At 36.6% G+C, this 15,252-nt stretch overlaps 1 protein-coding gene across 1 annotated transcript in view; it reads left to right on the top strand.

Annotated features, from left to right (window-relative positions):
- Positions 1–2,379: 2,379 nt before the first annotated feature.
- LOC136346960 (uncharacterized) overlaps positions 2,380–15,252 on the top strand; it is a 244,661-nt gene continuing 231,788 nt past the window's right edge. The window contains exon 1 of the mRNA XM_066296545.1: positions 2,380–2,995. The gene's annotated coding sequence lies outside the window, so the exon portion shown is untranslated. The remainder of the gene's footprint in view (positions 2,996–15,252) is intronic.

Below are 15,252 nucleotides of genomic sequence, written 5' to 3'. Positions count from 1 at the left end.
AGTTGGTTTTTCCACGGGAGTAATTGGGCCATGTGACTCTCATCTTTAGAAGAAGCGTAGAGCATCCCAACGATGAAATAAACATTGACCAAAGCTTGGTAACTTGAGAGTCTTCTTTGCTCATTACCTAAACGGATTATCCAAGAATTTGTTCCCACGTTTGCGGTCAAGAAGGTCTCTCAGGTTCCAACCACCGGAAAGACAACAAACGTCGGATCGAACCTTCTTCTTTGACTGCTCCCATGTGTGCTCCCGCTGCCACATTACCATGGATAAATGCACAACCCATAGAGGGTGGTACGCGAGAGTCCTCCTGAACCGAAAACGCTCAACTTCCAACGTACGTACAGTGTATTACACTGTATAGTTTGTTCAAGCACGAAAGAAGCGTAATGTTATATACAGTAATGGATAAAAGTATATAGAGAAACGACTTTCACACAATGCTTCAGCCATAATTGGTTTCATTGAAACTTAAACATACAATAATTATTCTTCAGCATCTACTTCTTTTAAAATACAAATACATATTCCGATTTTCCATGAGCACCGAGTACTGCAGAAAAATCATTAAAATGTCCAGGGACAGAAGTATATAGACAAATATAAAAAACAAATTATATTATTACGTAATAACAGGCTTAATATTTTGTAGCGTAACAATTCTTCGTTATTACTTCCTGACATCTTCGTGGCATCGACTGTAAAAGTTTATTGATGTACGAAATATCGATTGCTTTCCACTTTTCCTCCAAAGCCATGAAAAGTTCCTCCTTACTGGAATACTTTTTGTCTCTAATTTGTTTATCCAAATATCCCCACGTGTTCTCGATGGGACTTAGATCGGGAGGTCGTGATGGCCATTTCAAAACAGCCATTTGTCGATACCTTAAAAATTCTTTAGCCTCCTTAGAGGTGTGTTTCGGGTCATTATCTTGCTGAAACGTTGATTTCAGGGGCATATGGTCCTCCATATAAGGTAGCATCACGTTTTCAAGGATATTGACATATAAAAATCTATCCATAATGCCTTCAACTTTATACGAAGGTCCTATTCCAAACCCCGAAAAACACTCCCAAACCATCACAGATTCGCTTCCATGTTTAGCAGTAGGCAGCGTGTATTTGGGATCCAACCTTTTACCACTAGGACGTTTCACATAGTGAATACCATCTGATCGAAACATATTGAACTTGGATTCATCGCTGAAAAATACTCTTTTCCATTCACTTACAGTCCAATGAAGATGTCGACGAGCAATTTCCAAACGGGCCATCCGATTCCTCTTGGATAGAAGAGGTTTTTTGCTTGGGCGACGTGCAAAATAGCCGAGGTCATCCAACCTCCGTTTAATGGTTTTAGTGGAAACCTCTGATAGTTCCTGTGGTTGAATTTCCTTTTTTATTTCTTTAGGTGTCTTACACGAATCTTTGGAGGAAATATATTTTATGAGTCGAGCGGCTCTGGGCCCAAGTTTTTTTGGTCGTCCATTTACTCTTTGTGGCTTCAAGAACTCCTTCCTGCTGATATTTCTCAATAATGGCCCAAACAGCTTTACGTCTCAAATTAAAGTTTTTTGCAATATCAACTCGTCGCTGGCCAATTTTAAACAAATTAATAATTTCTGTTTTCAAATCAAAGGAAATTTGTTTGCCACGAGGCATTGTTTCGAAGACTTCAAAGATATTTCGAACTATAATTCGAATGCGAAACACATCAATGTTTAAATAAAACTGATGCAAAATATTTCTTAGAGAATGTTGTCTGTATACTTTTGTCCCAAGAAAAAATATACTTTTTGCACTTGCCATCTTGTTTTTTTTGTTAATATGAGGTACAAATTTCATATATCCGCCTTCATTGGTATTTACAACTTTTAGAATGTATTGGTAGTTCACTGAAATAATTTAGACGCAAATATCGGTTAGTCCATATACTTCTGTCCATTACTGCATTTGGATGCAATAACCTGTATATCGCTAGGCTTTTTCAAGCAGGATGATTCTTTACTTATCGGTAAAACCTGGGGCGATTCGTGACAATTGAAACGAAGAAAAATCGACACACGCCAACCCCATGCATGTAATTGTGCTTTAGAGGAATTATCATTATAATTAATAGCGCAAAAAATGAACCTTCAAGACAACAACAATGGATAACAAATAGGTACCCATTGACCTACAAAAGTACCCAACCTGTTACCTTCCAACAAAAAACACATAGAGGTGTCCATTATCTTCGGAACTAAAAATATTTATGAATATGTATTTTTCGTTTTGCGTCAGTTTTAGTCCCAAGTTGGCGTGCATAAGTAACGGTATAGTTAAGTCAAGGATCACCCCGTTTGCAATTTGTGCACAGAAATTCGCCGCCAACAGACACCGCAAATGCTCATTAGGTTGCATGAATAAGGAGAATATAGAGAATATACAAAAGAGAATTCCTATAAGTTTGAAAAATATTCCCAGATTGCTCGTCCGAAAGTCGGAACACCTCTGGTAGTAGGGACTTAACTCGAAAACTTCTTGAAGCCAAACCTCAACAGTCGCGTATATAAACAGTATCGTTTCGCGCTCCTTACCACCGACTGAACAGACCGTTCTTTAGCGCCAGTCTTCGTAAAGATTTCGCGTCGGAATCGTAATACGTCCGGATGCCAAATATGTCACATTTCTGACAGTTTTCGATAAAACTTGACCAATGTCCAAGGCGAAGTCCTAAAAGACCAAGTTAATTTTTGACGCCGGTTGTGGCTCTGACCAGGTTGCGCGAATTTGGACACCCTGTAGTGTTCGGTATGACCTAATTTGCGTGAATACTTTGCAGTTTAAAGTGGCAGTGCGTCTTTAAGGGAAATTAGTGAATTTTCAGATAATTTTGTTTGGGTGATTTATTGAGTTATTTCAAGTTACCTACCGTTTCCGTTAATTAAAATAGAAAAACAAGCATCTTGGGGGTGTCCTGTTAATTATCTGTCAATACCAGCAGGCGAGGGTAAGCATTTTATTTGTTTATTTTTTTGGCGCTCAGAGGTAAAAGAAAATAAGAGGTATTTTTGGAAAACTAAACAGATGATATTCCATTTCCAGTGACTGCGATTAAGCGGGCTTACTTTTTAATTAGGACTGTGGTGAAATAAATACTGTTAATTATCTGATAAACAGTTTTGTTTTAGGGCATTTTATATATAGAACGTAAATTCAAGGAAGTATTTTTCAGTTTTGAATTTTCCACCTACATTTTTTGAAAACCGATTCCTAGGGAATGAAATGAACGCGTCAGTAAGGGCAAATGTTAACTCGCCTGAAGAAATCCGTGAGAATTCGATATGGGATACATGCAGAATTCAACCAGTAAACTTTCAATTTACCAACAATTAAAATTTACTCTCACTCTTAACCCGTAATTGTATGCTCATTCTTAAACTGAAATGTCCCCAAATTCACAGAAAATCGTCATCGTGACAAGTGACGACACCAACTTTTCTGTAAATGCAATTTCAATCGTGAACAATGAGAAAAAGTTCTAAACTCGGCTTTAAGCAACACCACAATCAGACGTATACCAGACGTTCAGTAATTTAATCGGTTGCTGATTTTGCTTTTATGGGCAATTTGCTGCCTATTAATTCGTGATAATTTCAGCCCAATAAAGTACTTAAATTGATTATTTCTGATTTTCTTTCAATGACGTATAGTTACTTATCCGACAACTATTAATTTCTAATCTACGAAGCAGTCAACTTTACTTAAACCTGGATTTATAGTTTTGTTCTTAACGATACGTCTTACCTCTCACACTAACGAGACTATAAACCCAACTTCAGCTTTTGCAATTTTTCGTACTGGGCTGTCTTACACAGGTCAATCTATTTTTTTATTAATTTTTATGAGTTTTCCTCCAGCGATGGGTCATGCAGTTCAATATGTCAGTGTAATTAGAAGAAAAAATATGAAAGTTGAATTAATTTCATGAAGAAATAATGAACTATGAGATTTGCTCGTACTAATGTTCGCTCTCGTGCTTTATTCACAAAAAGTAGAAAATAGGAGTGCTAGCATGCAGACGTATATTGTGCGTCAGGTGTCGAAAATAGCATTTTCCACACGAGTAAGACGCTTTGGTGACACGAGCCCAAGGCGTGTGGCACAATGTCCTATGAGCACGATAAGCGTTTTTGCACTTGTTTTACACTAGTTAAAATACTTTTCCTACCCCTGCAGTGAATAACTATGAAAGATTTCTTCTTGATTCGTTTCGCTTTATTCCAACCAAAAAAAAAGAGTTTTCTCTTCTGTGAGCTAACTTGACCTAAGCCACACTTAAGTCAAGAGTTACTCTCTGAGTTACTTAAAATTTAAGTAAATTTACGTTTGCATCTCTTGCACAGCAGATTTTACCATGGTTTAAGGGCGATGTGGCAAGGCAGTTGGTCTTCGACATATTTTTCGTTATGCAGTAATTAGAAGTTGTGACGTGAGATAATCGACATTTTTTAGGTCAATATGTTTGTTTGTCTTTCTGTTGGAGCTTTCATAGACGAAAATAAGCAGATAGTAAGTAGGTGTCCCCCACTAACAATTAATGCAAATTCAGCTACTTATCTTCGAGTTCTAAAGATATGCCGCCATTTATGCTGTTGCTACTTGCCGTAACTGACAAGTCAGCTAAAATTTTCAGGATGAGGAATCACTATGATCCTAGACTTGCATGTCGTGAATAAAAAGCCCTTGAGAGAGAACAAAAAGAATACGTGAATTTTTCTGGAGGGTTATCAATGTAGGTAGATAGTTGACAGAGGAAATGAAAGTAGATGTTAAAGAAGAAAAAAATCATGAGAATCTTGAAACGGAGTTGTCACATAATGAAGAAAAAACCTGATTCAAATTGCTTTGTAATTAAGTACCGGAAAGGAGATTTTTAAAAATATCATTACCTGGGAGTGTTCTATCATTCAAGTTTATGAATTATTAGCAGCTCCAGCCACTGAGTGCCAGATTACAGTGAATTTTGATACATGTTCTTACTGGTCTTATAAGGCAGTCGTGGGATGTTCCTACTAGGAAATTAGTTACGTTAGGTGAGTATTGGGGAAAGTTTTTTTAATAGCAATTAACGGTTTTTCTCGCTTTCAAGTTCAAAGCAACAATTATCTAAAAGCGAAACATAGCTTTTTGCTTTATGTTACAGGTTTTTTCTTTTATCAATCCTCAATGTCAATATTACCATGTCAAATACAAAAAGAAGGATCACTTAAGCACTACAGGCAATTCCCCTTTCAAATGCTGTACGCCGAAGAGGTGTTAAAATTTGAGAGAAACCAAACTTAATGTTGTCAAAATGATGACAATGTTTCAAGGTATTCCAAAACTGCCTCCCCTGAGCAAAGAATACAAGGATAATGTAATGGCTTTCACTGAATATTTTAATCTGAACTGAGTCAATGTGATATATTGACTAGCGTGCGAAAAGTGCCCTTTACACACTATACGAGTGTGTAAAGCTTCCGCAGGATTCCTTACGTGATAGGTAATTCCTGATAGTTTGCAATCTACTATTTTCAGATCCATTGTACGGTTATTACTACTCGGTGTTGGTTTATTTCCAAGGCAGTCGTAGAAAAAATAGATTAAGCGTATTCATTTACAAACGGAATGTAGCATTTCATCGTAGATGTGCCTAACATCCAAATTTACATTTTAAGGGAGGAACAGTTTTAAAGTCTACATTGAAAAGTATGTAATTGTGACTGAACTCAATTCACCACAGTTAAGTTAATGATGAAGCTAGTAATTGAGTTTTGAACCGTATGAAAATCCTTAAGACATTTCATATGCCTTTAATTCTATAGTTATAGCGACTTTCGTGTAATATCGACTTTAATTTCTAAAACGTTCTCTTTGCACTCACAATCAATTAATCCGTTTTATTACAACACCACCGACAAAACCCACCACCAGCGTCGTTCGTGACATCTTAATATATAATTTGATATAGAATCTTTTAAAATAGTCAAAAAGGGTTGTTATGTTTAAAACTGCGTATTAAAATAACTTTTTTTTAAATCAAAAAACATGTATTCCGAGCACACAGGTGCGGGGATCATTTCCTTTGAAGCAGGGTAGGAGTGGATAATTAGGGCAGTTGCATGGTTGGTAAATAATCCAAGAAATACTTGACCAATATGGACAAGTCATATTGAATTTGTCCGGAAATTTTGGTATTTGGCCGTCAACTTCAATAATGACAGAATTCGTAACATGTGTGACGTAATTGACAGTTGATACCTTTCATAAAATGACGTGGGTGATGAGAAATCTTGAATTAAATTGACCAATGATTGCCCGGACGAATGCGCGAAAAAGAAAAGATTATTTCACTGGTTAAATGTGACTAAAATTTTTAATGTATTCGAATATATTCGGACAAGTAATATGTATTCTGAGCTGGACATGTTACGGCCTTATTCCGAAGATAAAATTATAGTGGTCATTTCTCGATTATATTCTCTTGCAAGGGAGTATAATCTCCTCATTCGACAAGCGAAACGAAAAATACGAGGACCAAACGCATTAAGAACACCGCAATGGCTTAATATTCTTGTTTAAATAACTAGTGTCGGGGTGGTAAAATGATGACGAAATGGTGGTCTTGAAGTTGTCGGATTCGTATTGTGGAGGCCGGATTGGAAGGATACCCGATTCATTTCGTTGGAATGCTATCGATAAAGGGTTCAGAGTTGATATACCATTTTTTTTAGTGCTTCAGTCCACATCTAAGAGTTTATTAAAGTTACTTTTCTACTTCTATATCGGTAAATTACCAGTGTTCAATTAGGATACGTAAATAGATCAATATTTAACCACGACAATCACTCCATCTGTTTTTGTATTAGTTCCATTATTAAAAGTGCATACTCTAAATGTTTTGTGTCTAGAATTTGTCTATAACGTTCAAAATTTGTTTCTTGAGACATGTGTTAAACATATGTAAAATAAAACGAACATGTTTTTCCAACCCTAGATAAAATAGTCCATTGTTCCCAAAGGGACTCTCCTGCTTCAAAACTGTGTTCAAACAGACGTTAAAGCTTAAAATCAAATTCTAAAAATAGATGTACATATATACATGGAGGACCAAAAATCCCGCATAAAAACTTGTGCAATTTAGTGTATTAAATGTTTGAACTGTGCCCCCTTGACTTCCTGATAGTTGACAAGTCGCAATTCAAATTTCTCAACAACTTTTCTTACCTTTTAAAGACGCTTTTAAATACACCTTATGTTTCAGATAACCCCGTAAAAGAATTCCATATGGGTGAGGTCAGGCAGTCTAGCAGGCCACTTAATTGCCCCCTTCATCCAATCGATTGTATTATTATTATACTATTGATATGCTACGTGAAATGTGTTCAGAGTTTTTCAAAGAATTCAAAAACGTCACAATACAAATGGGATTCCATAAGAAAAAAATGAAAAAGTACATGTCTACTTCATGGGTAACCCTGTATACATGTTTTTTTACGTCAGAAAGTGCACAAATAAAAACAATATTTGATGTGTTCCCACATTTTCATGAAAAACATTTCCTTAAATTTGTAACGAATTTATGTGGGACTTTTGGTCCTCCATGTACATCTAATGTGTCAGAAAATGTATTTTATGTAAACAGTGAGATTAATCTGGACAAGGCAGCCGTACACAGACTCGGTTTGCGCCCTGTATCTCTAGACGGCAGATGTCTTCTGACAGGAGAGTTGCATATCGAACGTGCACTAAAGTAGCTTTAATACACGCATTTGTGAACTGAAAGTATTACTTTACGTCACATGTTCAGTAATAATATATTACGCAACTGGCACTGAAAGCCGTACTTTTCACACGAGTCACGCTTGGCGTCAAATAATTGATGTGACCGAAGGTAAATGACACAATGTTTTACCAGTGTGATAAGAGATTTTCAAACTTGTTTCACACGACATTTTGTCTACGACTGCGAATATTATAAAAGATGTGTTCTTAGCGGTTTGTCAACTTGTAGGCAACAGATTAGTCATAATAGCAACAAAATGTTCAGAATTTGCTACTCAGGGCCTGATTACTATCAAATTGTCCTACGAACGTTTTTAAATTGTAAAATATATAATGTACAATGTTGCGTATATAAAAACACAGATCATTTATTGGGATTATAGTGGTAGTGTCTCCATATACTATGGGGAAACTGTATTTTCCGTTAAAGAATGTGAAGAGCATTTTGATTAGCTAAATTGTCTCACATCTACACAAAACTGTAATGTTGTAGGAAATTCGTAGGATTTCACCACAATTGTCATGATATGCATACAGTGTGTTCGGATTAACGTGATGCACATGGGACTCTTCTGAGGGTGTTTTGATTATGTTGAAGAAACAATGTTGGAGAGGAAGACAGTTGGAGTTACGAGGTGGGTTAAATGAGAAAAAATTGCCTTTTTGGCTGTGCGACAAGAATCTATGGCCACATTTCTAGACAACAGTCAATTTTGTAAAACTTGTTTCATTAACTCTCGCATTCTGTGAAAAAGCATTTTTTGACTGGCGGCGCTCTTTTACACCCACTCTGGAAAATTAGGTAGCGATCGTTCAATAATAAATGAGAGATGTAGAGTTTTTGTAGAGCTACTTTTTCCTTGTTTATAATCCATCTCATATCTGCAACTGGTAAAACAGGATGTCCTCGCAAAAAAGTATCTATGTAAATCGTGTTGAACTGAGCCCACTGGGCAGTAATTATAAATTATCAATACATAGTTGAAGGTCAATTATGTAGAAATTTCAGATTATCGTGTGTCTCGCGACCAAATCATTGCTCTCTCAACTCTAATCTGCCCAGGTCTAGGCTCTTTACTGGTCGTATCAGTCAACATCTCGGTCGACATCATTTTTGGACTTCACATCCTCAATTTTTAAATATTTAGAGTATATTTTAGCTCTAATGAGTAGGAGGATCTTAATTATTTATGAAACAAGTTTTCATTTTTTCAAATAATCGTACTTGGTGATCAACATTAATTATGTTTCTATAATCCGAACCAACCTGATCTTCTTACGACCGTTTCGCAGGAATCTGCTCGTTACCGAAAAGTTATTTTCCCAATTGTTTACGTAAATAGCCACCATTCAACGTGTTGGCGTAATTTTGCGGAATTAATTTATTATTTATTATGTGAAAAATTATACCGGAGAAAAGGTTATTCAACACATTTAATCGGGTGTTTAAAGTGAGATGTCAAGTCGGAGCTACCTTGCAAAATACTTCCTCTGGTCCAGAAGCTCGGGTAAATGGTCGTTCGGTAACCCTCTTGATTCTTGCCTTATTCTCGAACGACCCACGGTACTTTGGACACTCACGAGTTAATTAATTAGACGGATTTTTCTCAGTCGTACGTCATAAGGATTAAACATATCTGAAACTATCGAAAGGATTGGCGTCGCTAAGCGTTCGCTCCAGACAAAGACCTCACGGAGCAGGTTCACTTAGAACAAAGACTTAAAAGGGCCATGTCCACAGTGTGCAACGTCATGACCAAAAAGGTCTAACACCGACTGGTATACGTGCAGTCACAAGTGTAAAGTTATAGGATAATGCATCAGATCCAGTCATTGTTGTCCAGCTCACAGGATGTAAAGAAGTTTACGTGTCAATACTACTAATCAAGACCGTCCTGTAATGATACATGTTTTCTTTATAATCTAGGCACAACCAACGATGTAACCCTCCATTTTAATGCTGTTACTCCATATCCAGCCCCCTTCTACCTCTTAAATGTATTTTTACATCCGCCCTGCTTAGGGTCATGCGCACCGTATTTCTACGAAAAATGGACAAGACCGTTAATATCAAATTATTTATGTTTCTAAAATTCACCTCGACATACGATAAAGGCCATTTCACGACTAAGAATTTTGTAAATAATTTCAGATTGGTTCGGTCCGTTACCATTCGTGACAATCACATCGCATATCCCGAACCTTTCGCGTTTAAACTGTTATGGAAACTCTAAAGATTTTTGAGATATTGGACCGTTGCTCTGGTCGTTGCCAGACTTATCAGCAGCTCTAAATCACGGGCGGTTAAATAGGAATATGATTTCTTATGAAAACATATGAGGCCAACATTCTCGTTAAGGCTGTCGCCGACAGCTGCAGATGTTTAGGCATCATCCTCATTTTAAATAAGGCTCTGAAATATAGCTACACATTTCACGAAAACCATTGCAAACTCAGCACTGAAGGGGCTTTGATGCTACCGAAAATAGTTTTGATGTCTCAGTTGATGCTTGCATGTTTCCCAATATGCCTTTCGTTAAATAAGCAAGTAGGTAGATCTTCCAAACCCGAAGACTGTTTGTTTAAATTAATTTTTCGCACCTCGTTTTAACTGTCACCCTCTTTTTCATTTTTTGGTATTTACATTGATGGCGGCTCCGTGTTTAGTCTTGCAGGATTTTTCACAACAAAACTCAATTAGCCGGCGTTTACTTGCGTGCCAACACTTTGACTTTTAGTGCATATCGTCGAAACCTTCAAATAAATTAAATGGATTTCATTGGTTTGCTTTATGAGTTTTCACGGTTGGTGTCATGGACAAGGCCGGAAATGTCAGTTGTTGCTGAGTGCGATATTTATTTCCTGCCCCGCGCAATATACGCTTAGTACCAAGTTATCAATTCCTTGCGTTCCGACGTTGTCAGGCCGTTCAAAGATTAATTAAACTATCAGCCAACGTAATTAAAGCCTTTGTGTCCATTGTAGAATTACCTAAAAGTCATGCCAAATCACGGCGCATGTAGCCTCATTGAATAATGTAATCTGCGGAAGTGCGATAATCCTCATAACGCAGAGTCCGAGCTGAGCACAAAGTGGTATAAGGCAAGTGTTATGATTCAAGGTATAAAATTATAGGGAAACGAACTGATGTTATATCACATCATAATTCACGTTTACTGCATGCCGAGTGACTCTTTTATAGTCACTTCGGGTTAGTTCCTTAAGGACTAGATAGTTGAAATATAATAAAATAAGTTTGATTTTTTGTTATTTGTTTCGCCTCAGGTACCTGATTTAATATACGATACCGGCCGTAAATGAAGAAACTTTTAAAATGCATTTGTTATTCCAACCACCGTAGTGATGACGTAATGAGATGGTTATGTACGCGTACCAGCCGGAAAAATCATAAGACATACATATGAGTTTTGAAAAATATTCCTAGTTTCCTAAAAATATAAACCAATAATGCTTTTTCTGCGGTCATAAATGGAGAACTTTTAAAAAATGTATAATAATTTGTGATTATTTCAATATTCAGTAGGAAACCCTTTACTTTTAATGCCTGCTTTGAGTCTTCCAAGCGGCGATTTTACAAGTTTTGTAATTTCGTCCGCAGGTATAGCATTCCACACTTGTGGAAGGGCGACAAATAAACCTTCTTTATTTTTAAATATCTCCTTGCCTCCCTTCCGAATAGCGACTTCAAGTTGTTTTCACAGGTTTTCAATAGGGTTGAGGTCTGGACTTCGGGCTGGCCATGTGATTATGTCCACTTGTTCGGAAGCCAAGAACTCCTTAACTGTTTTGGCGGTATCTTTAGGATTTTTATCATTCATGAATTTCCACAAAAGAGGGAGATTTGCTTCACTGTAGGGCGCCATTGTATTTTGTAAAATATTAAAGTATACATAGGGGGCCATAGTTTGATTAATTTTGACGAGTGGTCCCGTTCCATGTCCAGGAAAACATTCCCAAACTAAAATGTTTCTACCTCCATGTTTCACAGTGGGTCTAATATGTTTTGGATTAAATCTTTGATTGACAGGACGTCTTACCCACTGAATGCCATCGGATCCAAACATATTAAACTTGCTTTCATCAGTTCAAAATACATTTGTCCATTGGTCATATGTCCACATGGCATGTTCTATGGCGAATTTCAATCTGGCTTGTCTATTTTTCTTAGAAATAAAATGTTTTCGGACAGGTCTTCTGGTATTTAGTTGAGCCTCACATAAACGCTTTCTAATCGCCTTTTCGGAAATTGAAACTGCTGGATTGTCTCTTTTCATATCAACAGCAGTTATAAATGGGTTCTTTAGGGCGCATCTTTTTATCAATTTATCTTCAGATGGTGATGTTTTTCGGGGTCTTCCAGGCTTGGGGATACTCTTAACAGTTCCTCTAGTTTGAAACAACTTAATTTGTTTGCAGACGACACTGTTACTTAACCTTGATTGCTGAGCAATAACATTTTGTTTCACTTCCGATTGATACTTTTCTGTTATTCATTCTTTAACATCATCTGATAAATTTTTACCTCGGGGCGTCTTGTCTGAATGCCCTAAATTCACCATGAAATATTTAAGACATTTCTTCAACAACGATAATGCAAAAATGTTAGTTGAAAAAAACGTTTCTCCATTTGTGACCGCAGAAAAAGTATTATTAGTTTATATTTTTAGGAAATACGGAATATTTTGCAAAACTTGTATGTCTTATGATTTTACAGGCTGCGCCCCACACGTGCATAACCATCTTGTTGCATTATCACTATGGTGGTTGGAATAACAAATGCATTTTAAAGGTTTCTCCACTTACGGCCGGTACTGTATGTATTTTTGTTGTAAACAATATGCGGTGAAGAGGACGTAACTCCCGAATAAGCCTCACTATAGTGGTTGGCGCAATTACGTATTTTAGCTGTCTAAAACACTCCTTACTTAGTTTCAAAATCACAACGAAATGTCTGAAAAAACGCAGGAGCTGTAGAGACGATTTTTTCTAAACACAACGCACTTCGAAAGCTAAGTACTGCCACGACGGAGTCCAAGTTGAGCTTAATTCCTGTGGACTTTTCCATCACTTCACTGTGAGGTGGGACATTGTCGATTTAATTACGAATCGTTCTTGTACAGGTTTTGATATGTTTGCTTATCCGTGACTAAAAATTGAAACAACGGTATTCAGTACTTCTATTAAGCGATTATATCTGATCAGTTAACAGAAATATCGTAATTGCAATATTGACCTCAGTTGCTATTGACCTCTGTAATATAGCAAAATTTTGAATGCAGATGATTAATAAGCAAATAAGTTTGAGCCCTGCATTGATGCCGCCAAAGTCTAGACACATAGTTGCTTTCATTAAAAAGAGCGCAAGTGAATAATGCGTGTTTGGAATAATTAACGCAAACAGTTAATAATAGGGAACACATGCGCCAGTTATGATTTTGGAATGAAGATGAGGCGCTTCTTGGAGCTTTTGCCTTTGAGCCAAGAAACCGACTAAGTCTTTGGACGCAACCATTCTTTTTTTACTCTCTCTTTGTATAGGAACTATACGAGTCCAAGTTGAATTTATTGATCGAAAAGCTTTTAAGTGCACAAGACCACGGAAGGAGTCACTAGTCAGGTGAAGTCAACCTGGCGCGCACACAAATGAAGAACTAAACTTGATGACTTATAAAATATTCTGGGCAGCTATCCATAAGTAGAGTTCGGTATAGATATTGTACCGAAGTATGAACACTCGATTCAGGTCGCACAGTGTCAGAAGGTTCAAGCCGGCGAAAACCTTGAATTTTTGTATTAAGCCACTTTAACAAATAATGTGTGTAGAACCAATGAAACGAGTGGCATAGTATGTCTTAATTTGCATATTTGATTGATTAATACCTATAGGCTAACTATTTTTACACCCAAATTTTGTTTCCAAATCGTTATTTGCACAGTAACCACCTTTCATACGATAAAGTCAAGTGGCATGTGCAGTTTTCGGCAAAGTGCCATCTTCAGTACGACCGATCCGTTTCATGTTAAACCAATTAAGTAATTGCATATATTAACTTAATAAAAGAGCTCAATATGGCCATAACGTGGGGATTTAGACCCGATCGGACGCCTCATTGTCTTTCTGGTACACATAGTTCCCTATTGTTAAGAGAGGTCGTGGGATTTTTCGAAATAAGAATTGTTATTGAATTAACTTATTAAGCCTTAGGGAAATCCACAAAATGTAAAATGGCGCTTCGACTAAAAGCAATCAGGTGGTTGAGGTAAATATGAAAATAATAAGAAGGATTCAAATGGAGATGGTGAACCTGCATACATCTACGATAATGCTAGTGATTCTATAGAAACATTCTTTGATGTAGAAGATATCCGTGGAATTTTCTAATCTTGAAAGCAAAGAATTCTCCCATAATGAAAATAATCAAATTGTAGAAAGTACAGCACAACAAAACTCTCCGACTTCTTACAAAACCACAAGTTTCTTTACATTATGATAATATTATTGGCTCGGAGTCAGGCTATAGCATCTAACGAGTGATTCCCGTTGCTTTTCTGCTGTTTAAGTATGTAAATACGTGGTTTAATTGAATATAGTGATCATTGTTTTATTAGTGACTGTGATAGGGGATCTGTTTTCTCTATCAAGTTTAACTGTGTAATGCCATAACTAATAAATTACACATTTCAATCTACTAAATGAAGTCAGATTTGAGGACCTGACACACTGTACAATCAGTCGCGGTTAAATAGCAATCTGAAATATGGGTGGGTTCATTGAGTAAACGCACTCTAAAAAATATTCTGCTATACATGCGAGTAGTGTGGATGAGGAAATTTTGGAAAAGTTTATTAATAAAACTTGTGCAAATTTTATCTACCATCTCGATAAGCGGCTTGACAACAGATTAGAAAACTGGAGGATAAATTGATATAAAACAAAACTGGAATTTTACAGTAATAGTTTAAAGGAAAATGATGCATTGGGAAAGAGTTTCTTAGCTTTTCCCCAATGGATTAAATGTCATTTTGCTCTTGAAATTTATTTTTCTGTAGAATATATTTCTGAAGAGAGCTCTAGATCAATAATAGTTTAGTTTGTAAACAGTGAGAACAGCCATGATCTTTTAGTTGCAAGCACAACCGCCAGAGATACCCCGTATATCATTTTGAGAATTTAACTCCAGAAAGATATTCTGCCTTTTTGGATGCTAAGAAAAACTATGGGAAAAACAATGTTTGGATGGTGGGAAGTAAAGATTATTCTTCATCCGATGGGATGGTCAGTATGCCAAGAAATTGATTGTCGATCTGATATAAAATAACAATTTTTTACAATCTAATGAATTCATTTTTTAGTTGTTTGGTAATGAGTTTGTATAGAGACTCACGTTCCAGTTTCTCTATATCATCGTATCTTGGGAT

This window comes from Euwallacea fornicatus, chromosome 25 (assembly GCF_040115645.1).
Source record: "Euwallacea fornicatus isolate EFF26 chromosome 25, ASM4011564v1, whole genome shotgun sequence".
NCBI classification, from domain to species: Eukaryota; Metazoa; Arthropoda; class Insecta; order Coleoptera; family Curculionidae; genus Euwallacea; species Euwallacea fornicatus.
Note: the sequence above shows the minus strand (reverse complement) of the source record. Positions and strands in the feature narration are given on the sequence as shown.